General features: G+C 35.5%; 1 non-coding gene across 1 annotated transcript; it reads left to right on the forward strand.

Moving 5' to 3' along the window:
* Positions 1–9,299: 9,299 nt before the first annotated feature.
* Positions 9,300–9,440, forward strand: LOC120367822 (U4 spliceosomal RNA). The gene has a single exon (XR_005582100.1). It is a non-coding gene; the product is annotated as a U4 spliceosomal RNA (small nuclear RNA).
* Positions 9,441–10,334: the final 894 nt, after the last annotated feature.

Below are 10,334 nucleotides of genomic sequence, written 5' to 3' on the forward strand. Positions count from 1 at the left end.
GAGGCGGAGGTTGCAGTGAGCCGAGATCGCGCCATTGCACTCCAGCCTGGGTAACAAGAGCGAAACTCCGTCTCAAAAAATAAATAAATAAATAAAATAAAAATAAAAAAATAAAAATTGGGCTCTATGTCCCCACCTAAATCTCATCTTATAGCTCCCATAATTCCCATGTGTTGTGGCAGTGACCCAGAGGGGTATAATTGAATCTTGGTGGTGAGCGGGGTTGGGGAGGTATTTCCCATGCTGTTCTTATGATAGTGAATGGGTCTCATGAGATCTGATGGCTTTAGAAATGGGAGTTTCCCTGCACCCCTGCTCTCTTTCTGCCTGCCACCATCCACGTAAGGTGTGACTTGCCCCGCTTGCTGTCCACCATGATTGTGAGTCCTCTCCAGTCACATGGAACTGTGAATCCATTAAACTCCTTTCTATTCTAAATTGCTCAGTCTCAAGTATGTCTTTATCAGCAACGTGAAAACGGACTAATACAGGAACCCTGGAGGAAGTAAAATCACTGTGTATTCCTTAGCACAGGCCAGATAACAACTGCCTTCATGGTTGGGTTACTTTTAAGATAATTTTATAAAAAGAAAATAGGCTTATATCCCTTTCTTCACCCTCATTTCTTCTTTCCTACTACTCAGTGGGTGAGCTTACTTCCTGCTTCTAACCTTCTCAGAAATCACCTCCACCAAAGTTACTCAGCAGATTCAAGTTAAGTCTTGCATCTTTTTTTAAAACTTTGTCTCAGTAAGTGTCAGTCTTTAATTTCCTTTCAATTGTTTAAATGGATTTAGATAACTTCTGACCTTTAATGAAATTGAAAAATGAAGTTCACCATAGGCTAGTTAATTACATTTGCATTATCTCCAATAGCTGATCAAAAGAAAATGGAGTTCTATATATGCCTCACTACAAATTAATAAAATATAAGTTTAATATAAACGGTGGAAGTCATCTTTTTCTATTTCACAATATAAATGAAGGTTAAGAGATTTTCTTTTAAATGTACACCTTCCACCAAAAATACCCCTTTTCTAATTCATTTTCAGATGCAGGATTTCTAAACCACAACAACTATAACCATGAATATCTAACATTTTTAAATGTGCCTTTGCAAATCTTGATAATGTGCCCATGCACTTGAATCCAGTGAAAAGGTAGGTTTATTCAGGGAAGTGGAAAACATGTCTTGGTGTAGCCTAAAATCTGTCATAAGAATTACTACCTCCTTGGGCATTGCTCAGGTTATTCTTTAAACTTCTCTTAAGAACTCTGTTTTTTTTCTTTTTTTCCACACTTCATAATTTTCAGTAACATTTCAAATTAATTAAGTAGAGCACTATAAAAACATACAGATTCTAAAGATATTTCTTCTAAATCCATGATGTTTTAGTTATGAGATTTATTTATCTACACAATTGTCATAAAACGTAATCCATTAATTACATTTATAAGCTTCTTCTATTCATTATATTTTCATTTATATATAATTGACAGAACCCCATAGTAGAAGAAGAAAATGGGAAAATACCTCATGTTTTTGGCAAAAGCACCAGTATGTGAATTTAAATTGAGATAATTTTGAGATAGTATTAAGAATATGAAATTCTATGTAGCAATTCCGTCAGAAGATATGGACTATAGAATTCATGTAATCGATATAAATTATTATTTATTCCTTCATCACATGTAGACTTTAATGTTCTAAAGGAAATAAAATGACAGATTAAAATACAAGAAACACTAATTTTTCTTTGTATTTAACATTTTTTCTTGTACACAGGCTAAAAGAAATGAAGCCTAAATAAATAACACCTGGCAAAATTGGCTCTGGATTCTATTTATTTTTTTCAAGGAAAAATATGTTTTTTACACTGCTTTTATTACACCATTTACATTCCAATTGATTAACGGCATTTTCTTAAAAACATAGTCAATAATTTTTAAAGCTGTGTCTTCAGATGAAAATCGTTAATACCTGTTTATTGTTACCTAGATGCTTGATTTTGTACAAGTTACATAAGCCAAACCTTATTTGACACACACAATGTCACTAAAGGGTGTGGCTTGTAATATTTTGTTTACACCTGAATGGAAACAACATAAGTAGAAATAAAATAGTGCCAAGAAGTCATTGTTCTTCTTACACTGTGATGCTTTATAATAAGTTTTTTACTATTAGAAGTGAGACAACTTGATCAAATCACATTATGAATTTAGTTCTATTATTATTGCAGCTGTCTCTGCCTTTTGGTTACCGTAACAGAAGAAAGATAAGGATTGCAGGAAGATAATGGGTTCCTACATATTGTTTAGCACAGGGACTGCCTAGGAAGTTACTATACTCCTAAGAAAGAACTTGGAAACACAGTTTTCTTCATCCATTTATCCCCCACCCTTAGCCAAACCTTTCTTGCCTTTCCCATTTAAAACCTACTTCAATTCCCATTGACTTTTTCTTTCTTAAATTTGTGCCAGCAATTCTTATGCATAATATACTATGTACTTGGGGATGGGGGAAAGAAAAGGAAAAAAAAAAAAAGAAAATCACCGTTTCCTGGGATCCTTCATGAGTAATTTTAAATAATCAATCTCTCAACTGTAGTTAACCATATATTTTCTTCACTATGTCACAACTACCTTCACATTCTATGAAATGTCCTTTTAATATAGATATTAAATGAGACAGTCATCTGTAATGGCTATAACCTTTGGTTTTTCACTTAAATTATGAAAACATGATTATGCATCCATTACCTCAACTTGCAGTGTGGGGCAGGGCAGCTAGAAAATCTGGGTTAATACTATATGACATGGAGCAAAACAGTTATGCTCTCGGAAACAAACTGCCTTCTCTGCAGAACTGAAGACTTTATTGTGCATCAAATGAAATGTTGTATCACAATTCTCTTTGTAATTGATGAAATGAGAAGATGTTCAATTTTTTGTAAAGTTTGGAATATTCTAATTTCTTTTTGTAAGGCCGGCTGCCTCGCAGAGGGTTAAAGGGGCACATCCATCTCTCTCCACAGCTGATAACTGCGTCATCCGAGCTCGTTTTCTGGCCTTGCGGCAGGGTTTCCCCACAACCACCTTAGCATACCAGACCCAAGCCCACATTTAGCACTAAATTATGCATTCAACCCCCAGCTCGCTGTTGATAAACCCTGTAGGAAAATTTTTTAAAGAAGCCCCATCAGACCCTGCCTGGTAGCAGTCTCCTCTGCATGCCCCTGGGAAAGCCCACCTACCCATAACCACTAGCTACAGGCATTTCCTGCTTCTTAATAGCCAATAAGATTGCATTCACTTTGTTTCCCCAGCAGTCAATCAAGGCCCACTTACCCAAAGTCCCTCCTGCCTACCAACAGCAACTAGTTTCAGGCACTTCCTGCTTTCTGACAGCCAATAAAATTGCCTTTACTTTGTTTCCCCAATAGCCAATCAATCGCCTTCCATCCCCATAAAACCCCATGACCTAAGCAGCTGGGCAGGAGTTCTATGGCCTCTTCTTGGACCACAGAACCTCGCCCGGGAGCTGAATAAATTGGCTTCTCATTTTCTCATACTTGCCTCAGTTTCCTCATTTTACATCAACTACTGTCTGAGCTACATTGCAAAAATTAAACTCCCAAAGAAGAGGGGTACTTTCATTGAATTCCGAAATGGAATGTTAAATGTGTCCCCTATTGGGAGAAGCTGCAGCCAAGAAGAACGCATTGAGTTCTACGAACTCGATAAAAAAGAAAATATAAGACAAAAGTTTGTAGTAGATCTACAGAAAGAGTTCACGGGAAAAGGCCTCACATTTTCCATAGGAGGCCAGATCAGCTTTGACGTCTTTCCTGATGGATGGGACAAGAGATACTGCCTGCGACATGTGGAAAATGATGGTTATAGGACCATTCATTTCTTTGGAGACAAAACCATGCCAGGTGGCAATGACCATGAGATCTTCACAGACCCTAGGACCGTGGGCCACTCCGTGACAGCGCCTGAGGACACACGCAGGATCTGCGAACAGCTCTTCTGATGCCGGAGCAGGAGTGGGGGGCTCCTGGCTGACAAGGCAGCGTGGGGCATTCGGTGGCCAGAGCCGAGGGCCCACCCACATGTTCTCACCTATCCACAGCCAGCCCAGCCAGGCTATGTGCCCTGTGCCAGGAACATGCAGTCTGGACCTCCACCCCTGACACGCCATGCCTCCACCTCCAGTGCCAGAAACTTCCAGAAGGAAGGAGAAAAGAGTTGTCAAGAATGGCTCAGAAGAACACCTCCCACAAAAGGTCTTCCCCACTGACCCCCAGTCCCCTAGTCTAACACCCACCTAATACATGCAATCACATAGTTTTGGGGAAATTTCCCCATCATCCTAGGACGATACAGGAAGAAAAAATGTGCCTGGACCCTGCTTCTCTTGGTTCTTTTGAAAACATAAACGATTTTTTTGGGTTTTTTTGAGACAGAGTCTCGCTCTCTCGCCTAGGCTGGAGTGCAGTGGTACACTGCCTCTGCCTCCCAGGTTCAAGTGATTCTGTCTCAGCCTCCCGAGTGGGCTGGGATTACAGGTGTGCCACCACATGCAGCTAAAAAAAAAAAAAAAAAAAAAAAAAAAAAAAAAAAAAAAAAAAAAAAACAAAAACAAAAACAAAAAAAAACCTTACACTTTTACTGAGTGAAAGGGATTTAAAAAGTCTAAGTAGAGTAATCTTAACGTTAAAATATTACCTTTTTACATCAATGCAAATATGAAAAGGAAAGCAGGGTAAGTCAATGACAACAGTGAACATTGAAAACCCTAAACATGGATGAATTACTAAGACCAGTAAAAGTGAATGTGAAGTTGAAAATGGTTTTTAAACAGTAATCTGTATTTTCTGATGTTTTCTTATCATGTTATGCAGAATCTGTATAAATTAAAAATTTACTAACCATTTTTGACAAATGTTTTCTTTTTCCATTTCGTTGGTCTTTGCTGAGCTAAAATCATCTAGATAAGATAAAACACAAAATTGAGTGGATATGGCACACCAAAAAGTACTCATGATAATTATATCCAGAAGTGCCCCTTTAATTATATCTAGAAGCACACACATTTGAAGTAATATTTTGTTAAAATCTAAAGAACAAATAGTAATACTGAAATGTGAGAGTATTTGTTTTGTTTTGTTTTTTCAACACAGTAAAATAAGATCCAGTATTTGAAGCATAGTTTTGGCATTTTTTAAATGAATTTGGGGAAGTAATTTTATTAGAGTATTAGGCTACCATGTGTGATATGTATGTAATGACATGTACTTTTAATATTTGTTGTGAGGATTTATTTTTAAAACATTATTAGTGTAAGCATGGTGGATAATTTTTGGTTTGGTTATGCTTTTGCTCCTTAGTATTCAAATTCTCTTTTTAATGACTGAGATTTGAAAAAGAACAGCCTTTCGGCCAGATGCGGTGGCTCATGCCTGTGATCTTAGCACGTGGGAGGCCAAGGCGGTGGAACATCTGAGGTAGGGAATTTGAGACCCACCTAGCCAATGTGGCGAAACAATAACTTAAGCCTGATTATATTTGAGAACAGAGTGGGTAAGGAAGTCCATTGTCAATTGCTGAATGTTTGAAATTGCATTCTCCTGAGTGCTTAATGGCAACATTTTCCTCTACTAAAAAAATGCTGTACACACACAGACAGACACACACACACATACACACACGTATATATACACAAAAATACATATATATTTATTTAAAACGTGAAAAATATTATTTTTGTCTTTTAAGCTAAAAGATGTTTAAATCTTGAATTGAATTCACATGTCACTTCCCATTCATTCATTTTTTTTAAGCTAAGGATACAAACCTAATTGAAGTTTTCCCTAGTCAGTCATTTGAAAGCTGTCATGGTCCAATCACTTCTGCAGGAAATATTTTAGCAATTACTTTAGTCAATGTTCATGGCAATGGTCGGGGACTTCATTTTATTCAAAATTAGCAGCAGTGAATAGAGTATTGCAAATGACAAGCATTTAGGAAATATTAGCTGAATTATTCAAAAATAAGTACAAAGTTTCTAGTGAATATATGCATATATTCAGCAGATGTCAATATATATATTCAGTAGATTCGAATGTATATATAGTGTCCAACTAAACGGTGCTTGGCTTGTTGTAACTATTATATGACTAGATTTCTTTCATTTTCCTATATCATATTACATAAATTATTATTTATAAATCTCTAAAGGACCAATCAAATTTGATATAAATTATAACTATTTTATCTATAATGCACTTACAAACTCCATTTTCTATGGACCTTCTGATAGTGTTTGCCTTATTTGAATAATAAAATCATCCAGAAGGAACTCATCACTGTTGACAGCATCAGGCATCTGCAGAGTTCATTAGAGACTGCTCCACAAAAAAAAACTTCCTTTACCTCCATATGTTCCTTTTACGACTATAATAAGAGCTATTATCTACGAGGTGATGAGTATTTTCCAGGTTATCCGTAAAACTTAAAAATGCATATGTTATCTTAATGGGTACTGAAACTAAAAGAATAAAATAAAATCTTAAATTGTCCAAAGTCAAATTATTTGTAGATGGGAGCAAAGCCTGGTTTTCTAGCCCTGATGGCATCTTCCCTTATCCTATAATAGTTGCTTTTTTTTTTTTTTTTTTTTTTTTTTTTTAAATGAGCGTTTCTTTAACCTTTATGGTATCTTTGGCTATGATATGCTGTTTTCATTACATTTGCTGCTTTGTGCCCACCCTCTCTTTTTCTGATCCAGTAGTTGTTTTCCCTCGTGGCCTGGTCCATGTGAATTGTGGTCAGATGCTATAATCCACCCTCTCTCCTTTGGCCTACGGACCTGGCCTGTAGAGCGTCCCACAGCCTCAGTGGGGACAGCCTGGTTTTCACAGGGCCCATTTTACCTCTCCTAGACCCTAGGATCATTGTAACAACCATGACGTGAGCCACAAATGAGGAGAGCACTGCTTCTTTGAGAATATGCGCTATAGCTTTTAGTAAATTGGCAAACTTCTGCCCAAAATGGCATTTGATTCTCCTCTAAGTAAGCGAAATCCACTGCTGTCTTAACATGTTAACTAACTAGGTGAAACTTATTTTGTTAGCAGTTCTTGTTGACATTTAATAGTTCTTTCGACATTTATTTTGCTTCAGAGACCAGATGATTTTGAACTTTTCATCTGGCATTGCTAACTGAACCTAGAGAAAGCTGAATGATCATGCCATAAATCAGCCACATTGGCTATGGTTTTCAGGGATAAGAAAATAAAATACTTTATATTTTTGGGATTCATATAAAGGAATTCATTGCATGTAGAATAACAACTTTTGTACACTAATGTTCCCAAAAAGGAAAGCTTTGGACTAAAAGAATCAATCAATAAAATAATGTGCTTTAAATTATAAAGAAATACAAACACACTGTTTAACAATAGAAATAAAAAGAAGAAAATGAAATGTGTTAGCAACTTCATATGTAACTAGATAACCACTCAGTTGTTGGCAAATCTTAATTTTTTATTTAGAGGAAATCCCGCTCTGTTGCCCATGCTAGAGTGCAGTGGTGCAATCAGGCTCACTGCAACCTTGATCTCCCAGGCTCAAGCAATCCTCTCACCTCAGGCTCCAGAGTAGCTGGAACTATAGGTGTGCACCATGACACCTGAACTAATTTTTTCAAATTTATTTTTCGTAGAAATGGGCTTGTGTTGCCCAAACTGGTCTCAAACTCCTGGGCTCAAGCAATTCTCCTGCCTCGGCCTTCCAAAGCGCTAGAATTACAGGCATTAGTCACTGTGCAGGCCGTAAATATTTTTCTGTACACACATGTTTTTAACATGAACACACTTATGAGGGTCACCTCCTGCACACGTCCAACAAGTACTCCATAATTTTGCACCAATATCACATTATCATAAACAATGTAGAATTTTTAAAAATATATCCTGATATTTGATAGAACAAATCCTCTGTTTAAACTACTTCAAAAGTCAATGGACATTTTGGGATCTTTATCTTCTCATATGAGTCTTACGTTTCTTTGTCAACTTCAGTGGAAAAAAGCACAGAGCAATTTTTATTGAAATTTCATTGAATGTATAGATTGATTTGGAAAAAAGGGTTTAAAAGTCTTCCCATCGTGGACCTGATATATTTGTTTAATCATTTATATTTTATATTAAGTTCTTCCATTTTTTTCAAATTATAAACTATGCTGCAACTAATTATTGCTAAATTTCCATATATATTCTTAATATTTCTTTAAACCAGACTGCAATTGTTGGGTTTGAGGAAAAAACGTTTACTAATCTGTTAATTCATAATTAAACTAAGTATAGTGAAAACATAATATTTTTAAGTAATTTATTATTTTTCATATTATATTAATATCTGGATTGTGCAGAATTAGCAGTACTAGGCAGCTGAATTCAGTGCTGTGTTTTATTTGTTTATTTATTTATGTATTTATTTTGCCATGTTTCCTTCTGAGAGAAAGGGCCTGTTATTTTCTGGTGTTCAGCTATCCAAATGCCTTGTCTGATGCCTGCGTGTGTGATGGTAGAATAACCAAAGCTCATGTAGAGTTACAGTTTATGCACAGCTCCAGAAACTAAAACGCATTTAGGTAATATGCCACAGAAGGGTTGCTAATATCCAAAGGATGCGAATAAAATTGGCACAGAATTACAGGTTTGTCTTCTTCAGTAGGAGAACTAGGGTTAATTTTTTTTGTTTTTGGGGTGAGTTGGGGGGCAGGTATCTGTCACAATAAGAAAAAAGAAAGGAAATCAATTTTTTCATCAAAGAAGTTAGGAAAACTAGAAGAAAGAATGATTTCATAAGTAGGGAAAAATCAAGCAAATGGGAAGAAGTACAACTAACAGGAAAAAAATTATTCTTCACAGTTAACTAAGAGGAAAGTTCATTAAACCATGAAATAGTCATCCAGGTCCAAGCTCTTCCCTAAAACATGCAACATAAGCATTTGAAAAAACTGTGAAATTATTTCTTCATTTTTCTTCCTTTTGTTTTTCATAAATGCATAGTTAATTGTTGCCAAAGGATATAGCTTAGAATAAGTCATTTCTTCCACAAAAATGTGTAACAATGTCTCAATATTAATAAACTCTGGATTGTTATAAAAATAAAGAAAATAGAGCAAATTTTCTGGACTTGAAAGAACAATATCTTACCTAAAACTGGAATTTAATGATGCAAGGAAATCACTGAGGAAATGAAAAAGCACACTTTAATTTTAGTCTGTCACTTTCCTGATGTGGCAGTATCGTAGTCAATGAGGTTTAGCTGAGATGCGATTATTGCTAATTGAAAACTTTTCCCAATACCCCACCATGACGGCTTGAAATACAGTCGGTGTTGGCAATTTTTGGCAGTCTCTACGGAGGCTGATTCATAAAAAGAAAAAAAAAAAGAAAAGAAAAGTAATGCTGCTGATAGAATTGTGTATATCCGTAATTAGTTTATCTCATGGATGGTTTCTGTTACTGTCAATGTTATAGTTCTAATAGAACATGTGGATGAAATTCTAATAAAAGAATCTCCTCTCCACAGAACTACCTGATAGAATTTTCAGCAATAATAGCAATGTTCTTCTACACTGCATAATACGGTAGCCACTTGCCACATAGGGCAATTCAGCACCTCAAAATGTGGCTAGTGTGACTGAAGAACTGCATTTTAAGTTTATTTCATTTCATTTTAATTTTAATTTTAGTCACATGTGCTCAGTGTGTACACTATTGGGAAGTGGAGCTCAGGAGAGTAATTTCAAAAAGAAAAATGTCAAGTGAAAACACTATGAATGATAGATGAATTATTTAGAGACTGACTTAGCTGTTCTCTGAAAAACTTCACAGGGGATGGACCATGTCAGCTTTAAAATTGAGATTTGGAACTTTCACTTATTTTGTGACATTTTATATGTTGAAAAGTCTCCAAAATTCTGTGAGGAAAACAACTGGGAATTAGTACAGCTGGCCTACTTTTAAAAATTCAAAATGTTAAAAGATGATTTCAAAGTATTGATTTTTCTAGAGTATTTTCCAAAGATATTTTAATATGAACTTTACAAATAATTTAGGAACATGTTATTAGAAATTATGTAATACATCCTGTCTTTCTATTTTTATAATTAAAACACAATACATTCTTATACCACGCGATTGTAAATTAAAAACTAAGTAAAAGCTAGCTAAGAAAACTGGATATTAGCTAACTGGAAGGTTAATATAATCCCATCACTAAATAGCTCTTGATATATATATATATATATATATATA

The sequence above is a fragment of the Saimiri boliviensis genome, chromosome 3, assembly GCF_048565385.1.
Source record: "Saimiri boliviensis isolate mSaiBol1 chromosome 3, mSaiBol1.pri, whole genome shotgun sequence".
In the NCBI taxonomy this organism is placed as follows: domain Eukaryota; kingdom Metazoa; phylum Chordata; class Mammalia; order Primates; family Cebidae; genus Saimiri; species Saimiri boliviensis.